The sequence below is a fragment of the Camarhynchus parvulus genome, chromosome Z, assembly GCF_901933205.1.
Source record: "Camarhynchus parvulus chromosome Z, STF_HiC, whole genome shotgun sequence".
NCBI lineage: Eukaryota > Metazoa > Chordata > Aves > Passeriformes > Thraupidae > Camarhynchus > Camarhynchus parvulus.
In genome coordinates this window covers 15,383,150-15,401,641 of record NC_044601.1, presented here as the reverse complement: position 1 = coordinate 15,401,641, position 18,492 = coordinate 15,383,150, and positions in this window count along the sequence as shown.

The following is an 18,492-nucleotide window of genomic DNA, read 5'->3' as shown; positions in this document are numbered from 1 at the left end:
TAAGTCAAACAACTTTTCTTCCTTATATCTTTAAAGTTACCAAGCTACTGTCATGCAATTGAGTAGCAAAGTGGGAAAAACATATGTTCTTCTTTGAAGACATAATGTCAATTATAAGACTCTTGAGGTCCTACTGGCTTGTGTTTTGGTTAAACTAGTTAATTAGAAAGTGAGATAGTTTAATTTGAGCTAGCTGCTGAAAGTGTACAGTGTAGTAAAAGGTTCAATAAATCAAAAGCGAGAGGGTGAGTGTACATGCCTGTGAAGAGAGATGAAGGCAGGCAAAATGTTCAATGCTTTCAAAATCATGGGATTATTTAGGTTGAAAAAGATCCATTATCATTGAATCTAACCATTAACCTAACACAGATAAGTTCAACACTTAGCACCATATCTACATGTGTTTTTAAACGTCTCCGGGGATGATGACCCAACCGCTCCCAAAGGCAGGCTGTGCCAATACCTGGCTAACCTTTCAGTGGAGAAATTCTGTCTAATAATCAATCCAAACTTCTCTGTCACATCTAGAGACCTTTTAGTCTCATCCTTTGCCTTGTTACTTGAGAGAACAACCTCCACCTGACTGCTACCTCCTTCCATGTATTTATAGAGATTGAAAGGCCCTCCGTGAGCCTCCTCTCCAGACTAAACAGTCCCTGTTCCCTCATTCACTTCTCATATAAATTGTTTTTCAAACCCTTCAACAGCTGTATTGCCCTTCTTTGGACATGCTTAACAGAAATAAACAACAGAGTCATAAAGTAAGCTAAAGAAAAGCAACAGGAAATTTTTTGAAAACTCCTAGTTCTAGACCTGGGGAGAAACTGGAAGAGCTACAGGTAACGTACTGTGCAAACTGTGGCATGATAAGCACCACAGAGTCATGGGATTTTATTAGCTTAGCTTTTATTGGCTTAGCTCTTGAGTGCTTTTAAATGGTGGGACATGATTTTTACATTATTTATCAAGAAACATACATATTCTCTGCAGTCCTGAAAACTTGAGACTGGGATGTACTGAATATTTCTTGGCAGGGGAGAGTAAAACAAGGGGAGGCAATGTTGTAGTATGGAATACACTAAAAGAAAAATGCGGGCTTCTTGAGTAGCCAGCACTGTGGATAAATAATATACCACACAGAGAAATTTTAAACGGTCAATTACTTTTTTTTTCATTTATAACAAACCAGGTAATTATGATCAGATTTTTTATAGTTTGATAACAATCTGGAGTAGGAACCTGAGCCAGAAAAAGAGGGAAAATAGTAAAAAGACTATTAAATTAGGGAGTAATTTGAGCCAAACTAAGTTGTCCATATAATGCCACCAGGGGAAGCTGAATTAGTTCCTTAGGTATTACTGATTATATTTAAGAACTCAAGGAAAAAAGTGCAAAGAATGTAAGAGAAAAAACCCCACGTTAAAGGGTACAGACTAGCTTAAACTCATTAAATAAGCAGCCCCTGGAACAAATACTGTATGCGTAGACCATATGGGAAGTGTGGACTGGATGAGTGGACAGTGAGACTGAGAACTGCCCATAGAGCAGATCTCAGAGGGTCATAATCAGTGGTACAGGGTCTAGTTGGAGGCTTGTCACTCGTGGTGATCCCCAAGGCCCAATGGTGGCTCCAGTCTTGTTTAATTTATCCATCAATGACTTGGGTGAAGGGCAGAGGCCTCCTCAGCAACTTCACTGACAGCACAAGGCTGGGAGCAGTGGCCGATAGCCCAGAGGGCTGTGCAGCCCTTCAGAAGGACCTCAGCAGCCTGGAGAGATGGGCACAGAGGAACCTTCTGAAAGTCAGCCAAGGCAAGTGCAGGGTCCTGCAGCTGGGGAGGAGCAACCCCAGGCACCAGCACAGCCTGGGGGTGACCTGCTGGGAAGCAGCTCTGTGGAGAAGGAGCTGGGCGTCCTGTGGACAGCAAGCTCTCCATGAGCCAGCAGTGCCCTGGTGGCCAAGAAGGCCGGTGACATCCTGGGCTGTATCATGAAGAGCAGCACCAGCAGGCTGAGGCAGGTGACCCTGCCCCTCTACTCAGCCTTGGAGAGGCCTCACCTGGAATGCTGTATCCAGTTCTGGGCACCTCAGTACAAGAGAGACATGGAACTCCTGGATTAGGTTCAGTGGAAGCCAACTAAGATGATTAAGGTAGCCTCTGTCTTACGAGGAAAGGCTGAGCTGGGCCTGTTCAGCCTTGTTAAGAGATTACTGATGTGGGATTTCATCAATTTCTGTAAGTATCTAAAGGGACGGTGTCAAGAGGCCCAGGCTCCTTTTAGTGGATGCATACTGTTTTCCAAGTAATAGGAAAAGAGGCAATGACCAGAGACTGATCCACAGGAAGTTCCAATTAAAGAACTTTCTGTGCAGGTGCCCACACACACTGGAGCAGATTGCCCAGAGAGGGTGTGGAGTTCCTCTCACTGGAGATTTTCCAGAACTGTCTCGACTCAACCCTGTGCCACGTGCTCTGGGATGACCCTGTTTGAGCAAGGAGGCTGGACCGGATGATCCACTGTTGTTCCTTTCAATGTGACCCATCCTGTGACAGCATGGTAACTCAGCAAATTAATCTGAGTAGAAAAGCCAATGAATTACAGTTTATACTATCACTATCTACCAGCCAATGCTTTCATTAATCAGATGAAGATATGAGTCAAAAATGGACAGACAGAAGACACATCAAAAATGTTTTCATTAGGTGCATGTCAAACTGAAATTTACCTAGTAATAGTTACTGTTGAGAGGAAGTATATAGTATAGTGCAGTTGAACCCCACATAAATGAAAAGTTTGAACCTGCTTTCTCTAGTAAGCATTATCAAAACATCATTACTCTTAGACTCCAAAGACTCAATTGCTAACAGTCATCTGAGTATTTTTGGACCAAGGAATGACTAAAAATATAGACTAATCTAATTTAATCTAAAACTAGATTAGATTAGATTAGATTAGATTAGATTAGATTAGATTAGATTAGTTATTAGATTAGATAGTCAGAAATAAATAGTTCAAACTCAACTTCCCACATGCCCATCCTGTAATATTTTCTTTGGTGGTTCTAGCTTTGGTGGTTCTAGCTGCAGGGCTACATGTCTGTTCCAGCATCCTGGACCACCAAAAGTCTACCTTCATATACTCTCTGAGGCCTGGTGGTTACTGTGGGGAACTAGTGAGGCAGGAAAAAGGGACACATGTGAGCCAGGAGTGGTGGGAAATGCTCAGCCTGGGAAGTGTCCTGAAAACAAATAACACACCTTCCCCCTTGGATTTTCTCTGTGTCTGTGTAAAAGTCTGTGGGACAGAAGTAATGGTCATCCAGGAATGTGGCAGCAAGCCAGACTGAGCTGACAGGGAGGTAAGGGAAACAGAGTAGGTATGCAGGACCTACAAAGGTGTGGAAAAGCAGCAGAAGTCCACTTCCATGTGACCCCAGCAGCAAGAAACTCTATGCTTCTCACTTAATCTGCAGGAAACTAATTTCTAGGTAAAGTTGTGTTGCATGACAGCCCTCAGTCCAAAATTCATCCAGCTTCCCTAAAGTGGGGGTCACAAGCAAGCTGGATCAATTCTGGAGTACATCAGTGATGATTCAAGTCTGTCAGGACAAACACAGCTTACACCTGAGGAGGGAGGAATGCCCCCCTGACACTGTCCCAGGGAGTTTGGTCCTTTTGGCCACAGCTCTCTACATCCCATGAAGTGTCAGAATAGATGTCCAATAGTGTATTCTTGCACAAGTGGGCATGTTGCTACAGCTCTCTCTGTAGGACATTCACACTGCGTGGAGGGAGGTGAGGGGGTCATGAAAAGCCCAGGCAACCTCCTGGTCTGAGCTGCTTCCCCATGTCATTCGCTGTAAAGACGTTGATGGTGGTAAGGAAAACCTGCCTTGAGGAGGCTTAGGTAGGGTTGCTCTTACAGGGCAGTATAGATACTGTACTGTGAATCTTTATACTTCACAACCAGAGTCTTTAAGCAACAGAGTGAGATGAAAACTCTTACTCCCACTTCCATATTTATGCAGTCATAATTCAGAGCACACAAGTCAGCCCAAAGCATTAAATTATTCATAGGCATAACAAGTACTTAAAAAAAAGGAAAAAAAAGAGAGCAAAACCTGTTAATGATGATATTTTTTCTCTTACAGCCATTCAAGAGTGCTGTAATATTGATATCACACCTTTTCTTCCTGAACTGTCACTTCATCAACTTACTTTCTCTTCTTTTTTTGACAGACTTGATCACATCTCCCACGTGCTACAGCTAAAATCCAAATATTTTCAGTATCCCATATTTTTTTTCCAACTTCAGCGAGTGAAACAAAACACCATCTTAAGAAAGAGATGAACCTTTTCTTCCATTCCAACTTGGACATTTTTTCTACTTGTTTCCTAATATAGTAATAGATGAAAGCTCATCAATGGTAGCAACCAAACTGAGGAAAACTACCCCAATCTTTTTGCTCAGACATGACCCTCACAGATAAATTCCTACACAATATTACTTTCACCCCTCCATATAAAAAGCAAGATTTTCCAAAGCGCAGAAAACCCCCCAACAAAAACTTGTGGGATTGTTGATATGACTAAAATAAGAATATGTATAGGAATATAGTATGTTAGCAGGTCTCAGAGTGTTGGCTCCTTGAAGCCATTACCATGTATTTCTGTTTTGTGGAAGAATGAGTTTTAGGGAGTTCTGAGAAGCTATTTAAATGAAAATAAATTCTATTGAATAAAATTGTGGAACCTTCTTATGCTTTGATCTTGACAAGTATAATCCAATTATCTTCAATGATATTTTAGATTACGTACTTTCGATTTGGCCTCAATAACAATAGCAATGAGAAATATTAAGATGAGATAAATAATCTTAATTTTGCATACTCCTAGTCCCATCATTGATCAGATTACTTGTGTCTATCTGTCCTATGTTTCAAGAGACTGATGTTCCGGCTTATAATATAGAAAGGTTTTAATTCTATTCACTTCATTAAACAATACCGCTCAAACAAAAAAAAAAGATAGCTAAAATCATCACAGAGTAAAATGAGAACTCTAATTTTAATTAAGGACCAATCCTTGATAAGGAGGAAAGCCAGTAGCTTATGACATTTGAGTTTCAATCGCGTCTCTAAGAGGAAGCCTGAAGTCTCTAACCTATTGCGGGAGTTAAAATTCTGGTTTATCTTTTATATTTTATTAGTGCTTTCTGCTCATGATATCTATGGTCCATATTTTGACACTTCAAAGATAGTGTTGGAAATGGGGAAAGCTGAGAAGAAAGTTCATCTATATGATATTCAGTCCTGACACATTTTGTTCACAGCTTTCCCATTTCCCTTGGTCGCCACATGTGGAACTAGATGGAACACTTCAACTAAGTTTTTTGCAGAGGTGCATTGATTTTGCTAGCTTTTTAAAGAGGAAGTATCCCTTTCCAAGGTCCAGGTGCTTGCTCTCTACTCTTCTCTATCTAGGGGATAAAACACCTTTCAGCCAGGAAGAAGCATGGCTGCCTCCTAGGAAAGTGTCTGAAATACTTCCCCAATGGAGATGAAGTGAGAGAAGGAGAGTGTGCATGTCAAGAAAGAGTTAATTAAGTATGTTACAAATTATAATATAGATTGTTGGATGGACTGCTTTTTACCTGATATTACAATGGCTGCTGGAGGCTAGGACCAAGATTTTAAAAATATCCCTGGACCTTCATCTTGGTATATGAAGACAAAATATGAACAGGAAATATATGAAAAGGAATTATATGGCAGCTATGATTGAAACAAAAGATCCCTTGCCTTTCTTCTGCCTTTAAACACAGATCACAGCTCCCAGATTCCCCTCATTTTCAGGACTCTTTTGTTCAACTAAGAAGTGAAGTTTGGCAGTGTGCCTTGAGGATCTTGCAGTAGACTGGCTGCTAGTTTCAGTGTCTTCTTCTGAGAAGGACAAAACAGGGGCCGCCCACTAAACCTTGGTGAGAACAGCAGAGGAAGGGGATTTTGAGATGCACTGTCACATGGGTCTAGCGCTTCTTTTAAGGAGACAGACCATCTGACAGCCACAGGGTCAGTCAAAATTGTGTTCGCTTGGAATCTACCCTACAGTAAGGCAAAATTGAATAGTTCATGTAATGTTTTTTACCCCCACTCATTGCAACAAAACACAGAGTGTGAAATGGTTCTTTCCAGAACCTACAACTGATAAGAGGAGCAAAGTGCATTCCTTTTTTCCCTCATCTTGTTAAGGGAGTACACAGCAGATACGCCCTACCTCTGCTCATAACCAAAACTTAGTTCTCCTAGATGCCCTTTACCACACCAACCTTCTCATAACATCCTCTTATCATCTGGTATCTTCCCCTTCTGCAGGATCACAAAAATCTCTTGCTGAAAGAGATCACAGGCTGTCCCTAAGAGCGATAAGTGTTTTCTAAATCTGGAGAAGGAATAAGAGCCTATTTATCGGAATTACTGGAAATGTTCTTTGGAAACAAATGTGCCAGTTCTTGCTTCTTTAAGATTCCTTATCATAACCAAAACTACAAAATCAGTGATGTTTCCCCACACATACTAGGTAAATTATCCCTGATTTTGCAGGTGCATTTGGTGGAAGCAACATTGATACAAAACCTAAAGTATGGGCTGGATAGAATGGAAAGATAGTTTTCTTCACTATCAATTGTTTGAAAATATTCTTACAAAAAATAAATTCTTTAAAGATAGGCTGCAAACACTATAACCATGTGAAAGTGGTATAGCTGTATAACGTAATTGTCTCCTGGTGATATAGAGTGGAAGTCAGGACTTCACATGGATTGACATGTACATAAGTTGCAATTTTGCAGGAATTTAAATAGTGACTCAAAATTTTCACCTTACCATCTCCATTCATACACTAATTTCCATTTTCTGGTGTAATTTTTCATGTCATTATTGCTCTATGTGTTTTCTTTTTATACACTGCATTCACTTCATTTCTCCCTTTCATTTTACTTCCTTTGATACCCTAACAGCTGGGTTTAAGAAAGTGCCGCTTTTATTTGCTGTCACTACCGGAAAGGAAATTAGCACCTTGATGGGAGGCATACTATATGGAGCATAAAGACATTACTGAGCTCTTAACACATTTCACTTCACTGTGATTAACAAAATTTAAACCAGGCATCAGCCACTTCCTTTTCTCCCTACAATGCCTTTGCAGAATGACAGCCATAGAAATATGCATTATGAAAAGTAGCTCAAGCCTCACCCTTGATATTGTTGTCAGAGGACAGCAGCAGTTCAATAATGAACTTTCTTTTCCATATATTATTTGAGAGGAATTATGTACCACTCAACCTAATGGCTTTTTAGTCAATTCCCAATTGCAACAACAATAGTTACCTCTAAAATATGTCAGCATTAAATGCAGTTAGATCTTAAGGGCTGGATCATGAGCAATGTTGAGGTCTGAAGGGACAAGAAAAAAAGACTATATGCTCCCACCTTCAGGTAACAACAATCTATGAGGGACTGAAATAATAATGGTTAATGACTCAAACAGCTGGCCATGTGTGAAAGCAGTGGGTGCTTTGCTGAGGCCAGGTTTGCGCCCCTCAGACAAAGGGGAGGAGGAGAGGTTTTGGGTGGGTGATGGTGAAGCCTCTGATCTGTGTAAGAACAATTCAGGTGCAGAGGGAATGTGCACCCATCCCTGCAGAATGACTGTGCAAATTGACCTTTGTTTTAGCAGCAACTGGAGTTTGAGCCAGATAAGAGGCAGATTCTACTAAGTGGGATAATGCTTTTTATCATGCCAAGGTTCTCCATGCACAACTGGATCAGGTGTGAAAACTCTCCTCTGGGGAAGTAGCAGGATATTCACATAAGAACCAGAAGGTATCCGGCCCTTCTGATGGGCCATAACTGGCTCCACTGCTCTGATGTGAGAGGTAGTGTCATGTCATAGAAGGTGTCTGACTCTCTACGACATGACACCAGTGATCCCCAGAGTGCCTCCAGATTCACTTCTGGAGCCTTCCACCAGAGGCCTGCACATGACCCACAGTGTTGTATTAGAGGGTGTAAAACTCCCACACCCCCAGAGGAGGTGCCTGGGTATTCCCATAAACCTGAAGGTATACTAACCCAAAACACACACCCAAAACTGTTTTGTGTTATTCCCCCACCCATGACAGACCCAGACTGTGACCATTACTTCAACCAGCAGACAATGGAATTGCAAAAATCAAGTCTTGTCACTGGGTCTATGGATGGCGACATCTTTTTACGCTTATCCTTTTTTTTCTTTATTTTCTTCATATGCTTTTATATTGTTATATTTCTACAGATAATAACACAGATATCTACCATTGCAACCAAAGAATTCTAAAATAGACCCTACATGTACATTCACGCTGAGTGACTGTTATTTATATGCATATATTGAAACACTGGTCATTCAGTTTCACTCTAATCCACCCCAAGGGATCTATTAACCTCCCTTTCAGGGTCGGGTTGTAACACAACCTGTACAGACAAGTATCTAGGAGCTGTTAGAGCAGAATTAACTTGCTGCAAGTCTCAGGAAGAAGACACCAGAAGACATGATAGACAAACTTTCCAGCAGGCTGCAGAGGAAAGAACAGTAGCTTCCCTTGAGAAATGTAGTCACCCACTGCTTCCAGGGAACAAGTGTACTCCACACTGTAGATACTAGCTTTGTAAATTTCAACACACACATCCCCCAACTATTTGTAGTAAGATGGACTTTTAGGAACAAAACGCAATGAGAATTTTTCTTTCCAATCAGAATCCCACGACCTTTGGAAATCACAGTCCATTCTTCCAGAAATGCCGAAAAACGTAAAAAATGTATTCAATTATGAAATGCTGCTGACTGTTAACTGCTGTTGAACTCACACTACATAATTTTAGGCACCTAAGTAGGTGTGTGTGTTCAAAGAGTTGTCTCTCTGATTCCTTATGTGGTCAAAGCAAAATGCTCCCCCATAAAAATGAACCAGGGCAGAAATGTTCTCCAGATGCTCTGAGTTTCCTTAAATAAACCTCTCTCCACAGACCACAGAAAGACCTTAAAGAGGCTAGTCTCCTAATGCAGGCATTAAGGACACACCCCGGAAAATGAATCTGTTTAATATGCATACTCATGGATGAATAAGGCAGAATGGTATTCTTGGTATCTGATATAAAATAAATAAGTGACTATTAGGGAAATATAGCAAATCTTGTTACTTTAGCAGTGACCTGCATCAAGGGTCAAAATAACTCAAATCTAGCACTTCATGTGGTCCCTCATCATGTCTAAAAGGAGCATAAAATGCTGGAGGACTCAGGGTCAAGGATATTCCATTGTCAGGGGTTGACAATTATTATTAAATATACCCTTGATTTTGCATCTGGTATTCCACGTCTAGGGCTGCTGTTGGCATCCCTTTTAACAAATGCATGCAACTGTGCTTCAGAGATTTGAGGTGCCTCAAGTGTCAAGAAACCTCACATTTTTCTTTTCATAAATAAAAATAAAGAAATTATATAACTGGTTCTACTGTCCTTGTATCTATACTCTAAACTGTACTATATATGAACAAGTACATCAATGAGTCCTTTAGCAAGAGATTACTTCAAGCCAAGCCTTTTGAAAATAATGCACTTTTGTGAAGTGTTTACTAACTCACCAAAATAGCTCCAGAAATGTCACACAAGAGACCTGCTTAAAATTAAGCACATCTTCAAAAATACTCAGTTTAACTGGGGTCTTCTGCTATCTTCTGGTTCGTCCAACTGCAATTCAATGGGATTTCTTGCACTTCATTACTCCTCTGTGAGGCCTTTTTACTACATCTTGAGATGAGTTGTTTTGTGTTGTGTTGTGGAGAGCTCTACAAACATCAGGAAGGATTTGAGCCTGCAACAAAGAGAATGAAGTGCTCAAAAACATTGTAAAAAAAGCTGCATGGCAAACCAGCATTAGGTACAAACATAAAGGGACTTCCTAAGTTACCTAAACAGTGCCATGAGAAGGCATTTAGGAGCTCACAATTACTTAACATTGTAGGTTGTTAAATTGTTAAAAATGTTGAAATATCAGTAGAACACTTTCCTTCAATTTCCTACTCACAGTAGAGTCTGAATCAGTATTCCTGTGTCTTTCTCATGTCTTACTTTCACAGAACCACAAAATCAGCCAGTTTGGAAGGGACCATAGTCCAGCTTCCCTCTTCAAGCAGGGTCATCCCAGAGCGCATGGTAGTGGATTGTGTCCAGTTGGTTCTTGAGTGTCTCCAGTGAGGGAGAGTCCACAATCTCTCTGGACAGCCTGTTCCAGTGAGTGGTAACACACACAGTAAGGAAATTTTTCTTCATGTTCAAGTGGAATTTCCTATGGATCAGTTTCTGTCCATTACCTCTTGTCCTATTGCTTGGCTCCCCTTAAAGAAACCTCATCCACCCTCTTAATACCCTCCCCTCAGATACTTACAGAAATTGATGACGTACCTGGGGTTGCTCCTCCCCAGCTGCAGGACCCTGCACTTGCCTTGGCTGACTTTCAGAAGGTTCCTCTGTGCCATCTCTCCAGGCTGCTGAGGTCCTTCTGAAGGGCTGCACAGCCCTCTGGGCTATCGGCCACTGCTCCCAGCTTTGTGCTGTCAGTGAAATTGCTGAGGAGGCCTCTGCCCTTCACCCAAGTCATTGATGGATAAATTAAAGAAGACTGGGCCCATTATTGGACCTTGGGGATCAACATGAGTGACAAGCCTCCAACTAGAGCCTGTACCACTGATTATGACCCTCTGAGATCTGCTCTTTGGGCAGTTGTCAATCAGTTCACAATCTCCCTGTTCTCTCTGTTCACTCCTCCAACTCCCACTTCTTGAGTTTGCCTATGAAGATTGCATGAGGGACAGTCAAAAATGGTGTCCATGAGCTCTCTCAACATTGATGGATGCATCCTGTCAGGGTACATGGACTTGCAGATGTCAAGCTTGTTTAGGTGTTCTCTGGCCAAGGGAAAGTCTCCTTTCCGGCATTCCTTTATCCTCAATCCTCCCTGACCAAGGGAAAGTCTCCTTCCTAGCATTTCTTTTTCCTGGTATCCTGGGTCAGAGGGCTGGTCTTCGCGAAGTGAGGGTGGCGAGGGAAGACAAGCAATCAACCAATATGATTGGTAAAGCAAGCTTTGGTTTATTTTGAGTACACCGGTACTTTTATATTGTTTCCAGTAATTATGCATACTTGTCGTTAGTTCATTGGTTTAATTGCTCATACTTATTGTGAGTTTATTGGTTTAAAGCAACCGATTACATTTGCATATTCCTGCTTTGTGGTTTCCTACTTTGTGGTTTCTATTCTCATCGCTTTCCTTGCCCTTTCGACCTTGTCAGCAGGCAGTATGCAGCATATTTTGCAATGTTCCTATCATGGCGTGTGGCCTGGTTATGCTAAGTGCGGCCCATTTATGCTAAGACACTTATGCTAAACCAAGATGCATGCTAAGTTAACATGGGGTTTGCTTGTACAACATTTCCATGGATTCATGGCCCTTTTCCTCCAGCCATTCTTCCACAGTGAAGACCAATGCAAAGGGGGTGTTCAGCAACTCTGCCTTCTCTGCATCCTCTGTTACCAAGCTCTCCCCTCTGTTTAATAATGACTCCACATAATCCTTTGTTTTAATTTTGTTATTTATGTATTTGAAAAAGCCATCTTTGACATTGTTGGCCAGGTTTAATTCTAGATGAATCTTTGCCTTTCCAGTCTCATTTCTACTTATCCTGAACACCTGTATATATTCAATCCAAGGGGCCTGACCTCACATCCATCTCCTGTGAATTTTTTGCTTAAACTTGAGCAGTGACAGGAGATCTTTATCCATCCACAAAAGTTTCTTGTGCTCTTGGCCTGACTTTTTTTTTTTATTGGAAGACATTATTGTTGAGCCTGGAGGAAGGAAGCTTGAACCAACTCACCTGGACATTTCTTCTTTACGGGGTCTCTCTCCTCCAGGGATTTTTCCAAGAAGATTCCTTAACAGGCAAAAGTTAGCTCTCCTGAAGTCCATGGTTATAATCTTTCTCCATGTCCTGCAACATCTTTTTTCAACACTGGACTCTACAATCTCATGGTACTACAGCCAAGGCTGCCCCCAGCCTTCCCATCTCCAACAAGGCCTTCCCTGTGTATCTGTAGGAGGTCAAGCAGCACAATTCCTTGTGGGATCCTCCACAGCCTGTGACAGGAGGGTAGTGTCAATGCTTTCCAGGAACCTCCTGGACAGTTTGTGCTTCCCTGTGTATATTCTCCAGCAGACATCAGGGTGGTTAAAGTCCCTCCTATGAACCAGGGCCCACGATTTCAAGACTGCTTTTGGTTGTCTGTAGAAGGCCTCATCCCCTTCCTCCTCTTCAGCAGTCTGTAGCACACACCCACAACAGTGTCACCCTTACAAGTCTGCCCTTTTATCCTGATCCATAAGCTCTTGACTTGCTCCTCACCAAGACAGAGTTTGATACATTCCATTTTTCCTCACATAGAGTGTGATTAACAGCACCACCACTCCTTCCTGGACTGTTTCTTCTAAACAATGTGTAGCCTTCCATGACAACATCCCAATCCGGTGAGCTATCCCACCATGTAATTGCAGTGAGATCAAAGCCCCAAGACTGCACACAGTTCTCTAGTTCCTCCTGTTGGTTCCCCACAATTCTGTGTGCATTGGTGAACAGGCACTTTATAGAGGTATTTGATGGTGACAATATCCTTGTGTAGGTGCAAAGGACAACCCATAGTCCTCTCCAGTGGTTGTGTGTTTGGTTGCTTGTGCTTGATCAAGGTATTCCCTCTTTAGACATCTTTTGTTACTCAGGGGGTTTATCTAATGTTTCCCTGATGAATTCTATTATCTCAGGAGTCCTTGGTACATCTCTGCAAGACAGCAGGTGTGCTCCAGTGTGGCTTATACATCTCACAGGGCCTTCACAAGTACCTTGCCCTTTTAATTTTTCTGTACTATCACCCAGTTTGCCAGAGACAAGACTGATATTTTTTGTTACCCATCACACCTAGTTGTACTTTCTAAAACAGTAGAGTAAGAAAAGCACTTGCAGTCCCCAATCTTTTGACTAAAGCCAAAAAGGACCTCTCCTTTTCAGAAGCTTTGGTATGTTTTCATGACATAGAAGGATTCTGTCAGCAATTTAAAATAATTTTGATTTATTTATAAGGGCACATACTGTACTTCATCAACAGGGTTGCTGTGAAATAATGAAACATTTCAGAGAAAACTGCAGGATATTTAGAGTAATTTCTTCCTGAAAATATGCAAAATGCTTTGGGGAAAATGTAAGCAGATGGTGTGTGAACATTCATTGTTTTTTTATCGAATGATAAACAAACACTTTAAATTAAGATTCATAACTTCAGGAAATTTCATTCTAATTTATACACTCAAACAAAAGACCCTCAAAATCCAGTTTACCTTTAGATCTCTAGTGTTTCCTTTCAGCCATTTCCATTTCTAAGGCTATCCCGCTGGGAACTGATTTGAAGAAAGAGCTCTTGGGACAGATGCTCAGGTGTATTATTACTCAGGACAACACTTAAGCAAACAGAGGCATGACAATTAACAGGGGCAGCAAACCTGTCCTTGTAACCTATAGGGGGAAAGAGAGATGAGGGCAAGCATACTCCCACTGCTGACTAGCCCTAAGCCTTTCTAGCTGTTTACGATGTATGTATTATTTGCAGTTTTGTATGATCCTCTAAATTGTCACTGCTGCATGTCTCAGCTTACCTGGCTGTAAAATGTATTTAAAAATACATCTTAAGGTGCTTGAATGAAAGGCCACAATGTTTGTAAAACCACACCCCAATTAACTTCAGTGACCACAGTATGATTCTGAAGAGCTATCACAGTAGTTTATCTCTGACTGGACTGTGTTCTATCTAGTGAAGGGAAACAGCCTCTAACTGAATTTGAACATCACAACACGATAATTTTGCATTTCCATACTGCCACACATTGCTGTCATTGCCAATTGGCAATCAGAGCACAAAAAAAAAAAGATCTCTTCTCAGAATGACAAAAAAAACCCCAAATCAAAAAAGAGTTATATTTAAAAATGCTTTGTGTAGTGAGTATTTATCTTCCTTCAGTAAAGTTGCTTCTCATTCTTCACAGCTGCAAAAAGAAACTGAAGTCTAATTAACTAGCAAAGTCATGCTGTTATATTTTACTTTGTTTGACCATGATGTGAATTTGCCACAATCACATTGACTTCAATAACAATGATTTAACAAATTAATTTATATTTACACCAGTGTAACTGGGAGCCCAGTGTAATTGAGCTTAGTTCTCAATATGACAAAGGATTCACCAGTACAGGGCACCTTAGTACAGCTGTTCAGTGAGAATATCTCACCTGTCCTGTGGAAACACATGGTCAGTGAACTGAGGTCTGGTGAAGGAAAAAAGCAAGAGGAAAGCCTGTCACCACTGATGGCCTTGGAGTGGATTCTGCCTCATGCTTTCTGCAGAAATATGTTCTCTGTCTCTACGTCATTTCTGCATATGTCTTGAAAGACTAGTGGTTTCTTTTTCTTACTCTGCTTATACCTGGTAATAGATTTTGGGACCCAGTCATCATCAACAGTGATTCAGAAGAAAAAAAGAATGTGGTATAACAGGACAGCCTAAGGAAAAAGGGGTACAATCAGTTGTGTGAACTAAAGTTCTGTTGGGTGCAGAACTTAGGGACTGCTACAGTATCTAGCACAACAAAGACTTGAAGTCACCTGAGATATTCACTGTCATGTGATTATGAATATTAAGTCATCAAAGGAGAAGGTTAAATGATAATATAGAAAGAGGGGGTTTCTAAGCAGAGGTGAAAATCAGATATTGAAATGCAAGTACAGCAGAATTCAGTTGCTCTGGTTAAGACCTTGCATTGAGCTGTTTTCTTGCTATGAATATTCATGTCAACTGAATAATAAAACTTGATATATGATGTAAGGTATGCTAGGGCATACATTTAATTCTTTCTTGAAGGAAAACTTCAGGAGCTTAAAAACCCCAAACCAACAGGAAGACTCTGAAATCAACGTACAACTCACTCATTAACTAAAATAATTCACAAGTCACACACATATCTAGAGATCACCATCACCCAGCCCCTGCTCTGAGGAGGATCAAAGCTGCCCAAACTGATGTTCAATTGGGTTTTGAATATCTCTAAGGATAGAGAATTACACAACCTCTCTGGGCAATCGGCTTCAATGCTCAATCAAGGTCACAATAAGAAAAGTGTTTTCTTCTGTTTAAATGGAATTTCCTGCAATTTCGTTTGGGTTTCTTGGCCTTAAACATGAACTAAGTAAATAACTAAGTAGTAATTGAATGAGGCATAAGAATCATACAGATTTTGGAAAATGAAGTTAGTGACATGCATATGAATAGACTAATATATGTGGATATTGAAAAGCAGGAGCCCAGTACGCAGGCTAGCAGTAATTGGTTTTCTTAATTTACTCTTTCTTGTACATTTCCAGCTCTCTTCACTCTAATACAAGTTGGTGAACTATTATGTAGAAGCCATCTATTAGATACAAAGCTTTACAAGCTCATCGTTGATAATGCCAATGTCACGAAGAAAATTCAGGCCAGTTCCAGTATGTGGTACAAAGCTATCTAAAACTGTAAGTGTGGGTGTTTCAAACATGGGTCTTGCCTCATTTGAAATTGAAATATGTTTGCAATTCTTGAATGTGGGAAGATTAATTAGCACCTCTGTTTCAAAATAAGAAGTATAAACCCACCACAAAGAATAAGGAAAGTGACACTGTTGACAGCTAGGAAAAGAGGGTTGTCTACCTGGAAAATAGTGCAGGGAAAAACCCAAATGCATACATCTTTCTAATCTAAAGGGAAGGAAAATGACACTTGATACTGACTGAGTTTTTCAGAACAATTCCACTGTCACATTTTTCATAGCTGCCAAATAATAGCAAACTGTGATATTGAGTTAACTCTCAGAAAGCTACTGATTTAATGATACTTCAGGGCGTCTGTTTTCCAAAATTACAGCTCTTGATTCCTATAAGAAAGAGAAAGGAAGTTAGAAGGCAAACAAACAAATGAGTACCCATACATATTATGGTACATTTCACTCTGGTGTATTTCAGTGAAAGACTGGAATACATTAAGCAGTCCTTTGAAAGTAACTTTCTGCTGCAGTTTAGGAAATAGAAGCTGCCTATCTCCTATTTCATCTTTTTCCTGTGATCCCCTACTGGCTGGGACCAGTTCCCTTTGATATCTCAGATAGGGTCACTCACAGATGTTTCTTTTATTCTTTATAAAAGTGATCTCAAGACACTGAGAGTTGGTATGCTCTTCATTTACTATCAAAGGGACTTAATATGATGTACCAAAATGACATTGAAAAGAGCTGTCTCTTAGTGGAATAAATTTTTGAATGCAATTTGCAGATAGCAAGGTAGGTACCTGTAACATGGTGTACAGAAACAAGATGAAAGAGAAATATTCAAATCCTTGAACTCTCTGTTATCCCACAGGTGATTGTCTTTTTACTTCAGGTAGTTCAGTAACACTGCAGCGTTGTGTTTAGATTACTGATTGACAATATGAAACATTCTACGCTGTAATTGATGACAGAAAGTGGACAGTTTATGCAAAAAAACCCTGAAAAGACAACAAAACAAAAAAAAACCAGAAAAAACTACCTGCAGCAACAACAAAAAAAGCCCCAACAAAACAAATAAAAAACCCCACCTCCCTCCAGTAAAAAAAAACAAAATTAAAAAAACCCAAAACCCCACCAAACAAAAGCAACAACAAAAAACCTCACCACACAACAAAAAACAACCAAAACTCTATTTGCAGATGTGACTGTGCAAGAAGATATTCTTGTCACAGGAATTTACTCATAAGAATGTCTACATAAACACATTTCCCTCTTTAATTTTCCCTCCTGGCTGGATACCTACCTCCTCCTTTCTATCAATGTTCAGAGAAAGAAGACCCAAGTGTCAATTTTGCATGCACACTTGAACAGTAAGAAAGTCTGCCCTTGAAAATGATGTAGCTTTCTCCTACAAATTCTTTTTTTAAAGGAAGTTAATATAAACTTTAATGATATTTATTTTATAAATGAGTTAAGTCTGAATTTTGTATAGCATATGAACAATCTGGGGTCTCAAAAAATTTTGCAGGAAATATATTTTATTTTAATCTCTTGATAAGAAAACTGTACATATTGTATATGTACTGTGCACAGAGCCTCCCTGAATCCACTGCTGTGGGGTTTTTATGCAGCTCATATAAGCCAGACATGGGCAATTTAGCTCAGTCAAAGTCAAGCTGCCTTCTGTCAGTGCTCACGTCTTCAACAACCACTCCTGAAATTGAGCACATTTTGCATCTTGATAGTGTTGATGTTGAACAAAGCAAATAAAATCAGTTTGATTCTCCTAAATTCAGATTAATCTGCAAAGCAAAAGATGATAAAAACATTATTTTGACTATCCAACTGAGCAGACATGATGGCAGTTACCAGGGGAAAACATCTCAAGGACATGCCTAAACTTACCACAGCAATAGGCTGCAATATTTTGTACCAGGCTTACTTCCTTTGCAGGAGTGTCTTCCTTCAAGCATGCTTTGGGAAGAGGAAGGATGGAAGAATGAGAAAACGAAAAGGCTTGAATTTATTAGAAATAAGAAGTATTCAAATGGTGGCCTAGGAAGATAAATAGTGAAATGAGTCCCTACGATTGAGTTCTCATTTTGAAAGTTATTCATCAGTTATGCAGGACAGTTCTGTAAAAGCTGTATGCATTGAAAGTTAATTATCCACAGGACAAAATGTATGTGCACCTAGACAGCATTTATCTGAAAATAGGTGTCTAGGAAAGCCTGTGGGGCAGTCAGCTCAAGTTCCTAGATTCCCTGTGAGCTCACACCAATATGTTTTGTAATGACAAAGTAAATAATTATATGTCACAGGTTTGAGGGCTAAAACATCCAATAAAAAGAAACTATCTGAGGGCTAAAATGTCCAATAAAAAGAAACTATCGTACCTAGTTTCTAGGAAAATAAAGACTTTCATGGTTTAAAATGAGGTTTGTACTGAGGTTGGCAATATTTGTCAGATCAGGGAGAGGTGTATAACCATATTGTCTTCCACCAGACATAGGTGGAGTCTTGCAGGTAGGAATGTTATGGTGCTGAGTACTGTTCTCATTCAAGGCTCACCAGAAGAAATAACAAATCAAGTCAGAGAGAAAAAAAGGAAACAACGCTTCTGGTATCCAAGGTATTAAAGTATTAATTTTTTTAATCCAATCATTCTGCTACAAAACCTATTACAAAGAGAAGCCTGGCAACATTCTGTGCAGCAGAAGGAATGTCATGCTATATAAAATGACAGAAGACTAACTAGGCTTGTTTTTTGAGGATTATTAT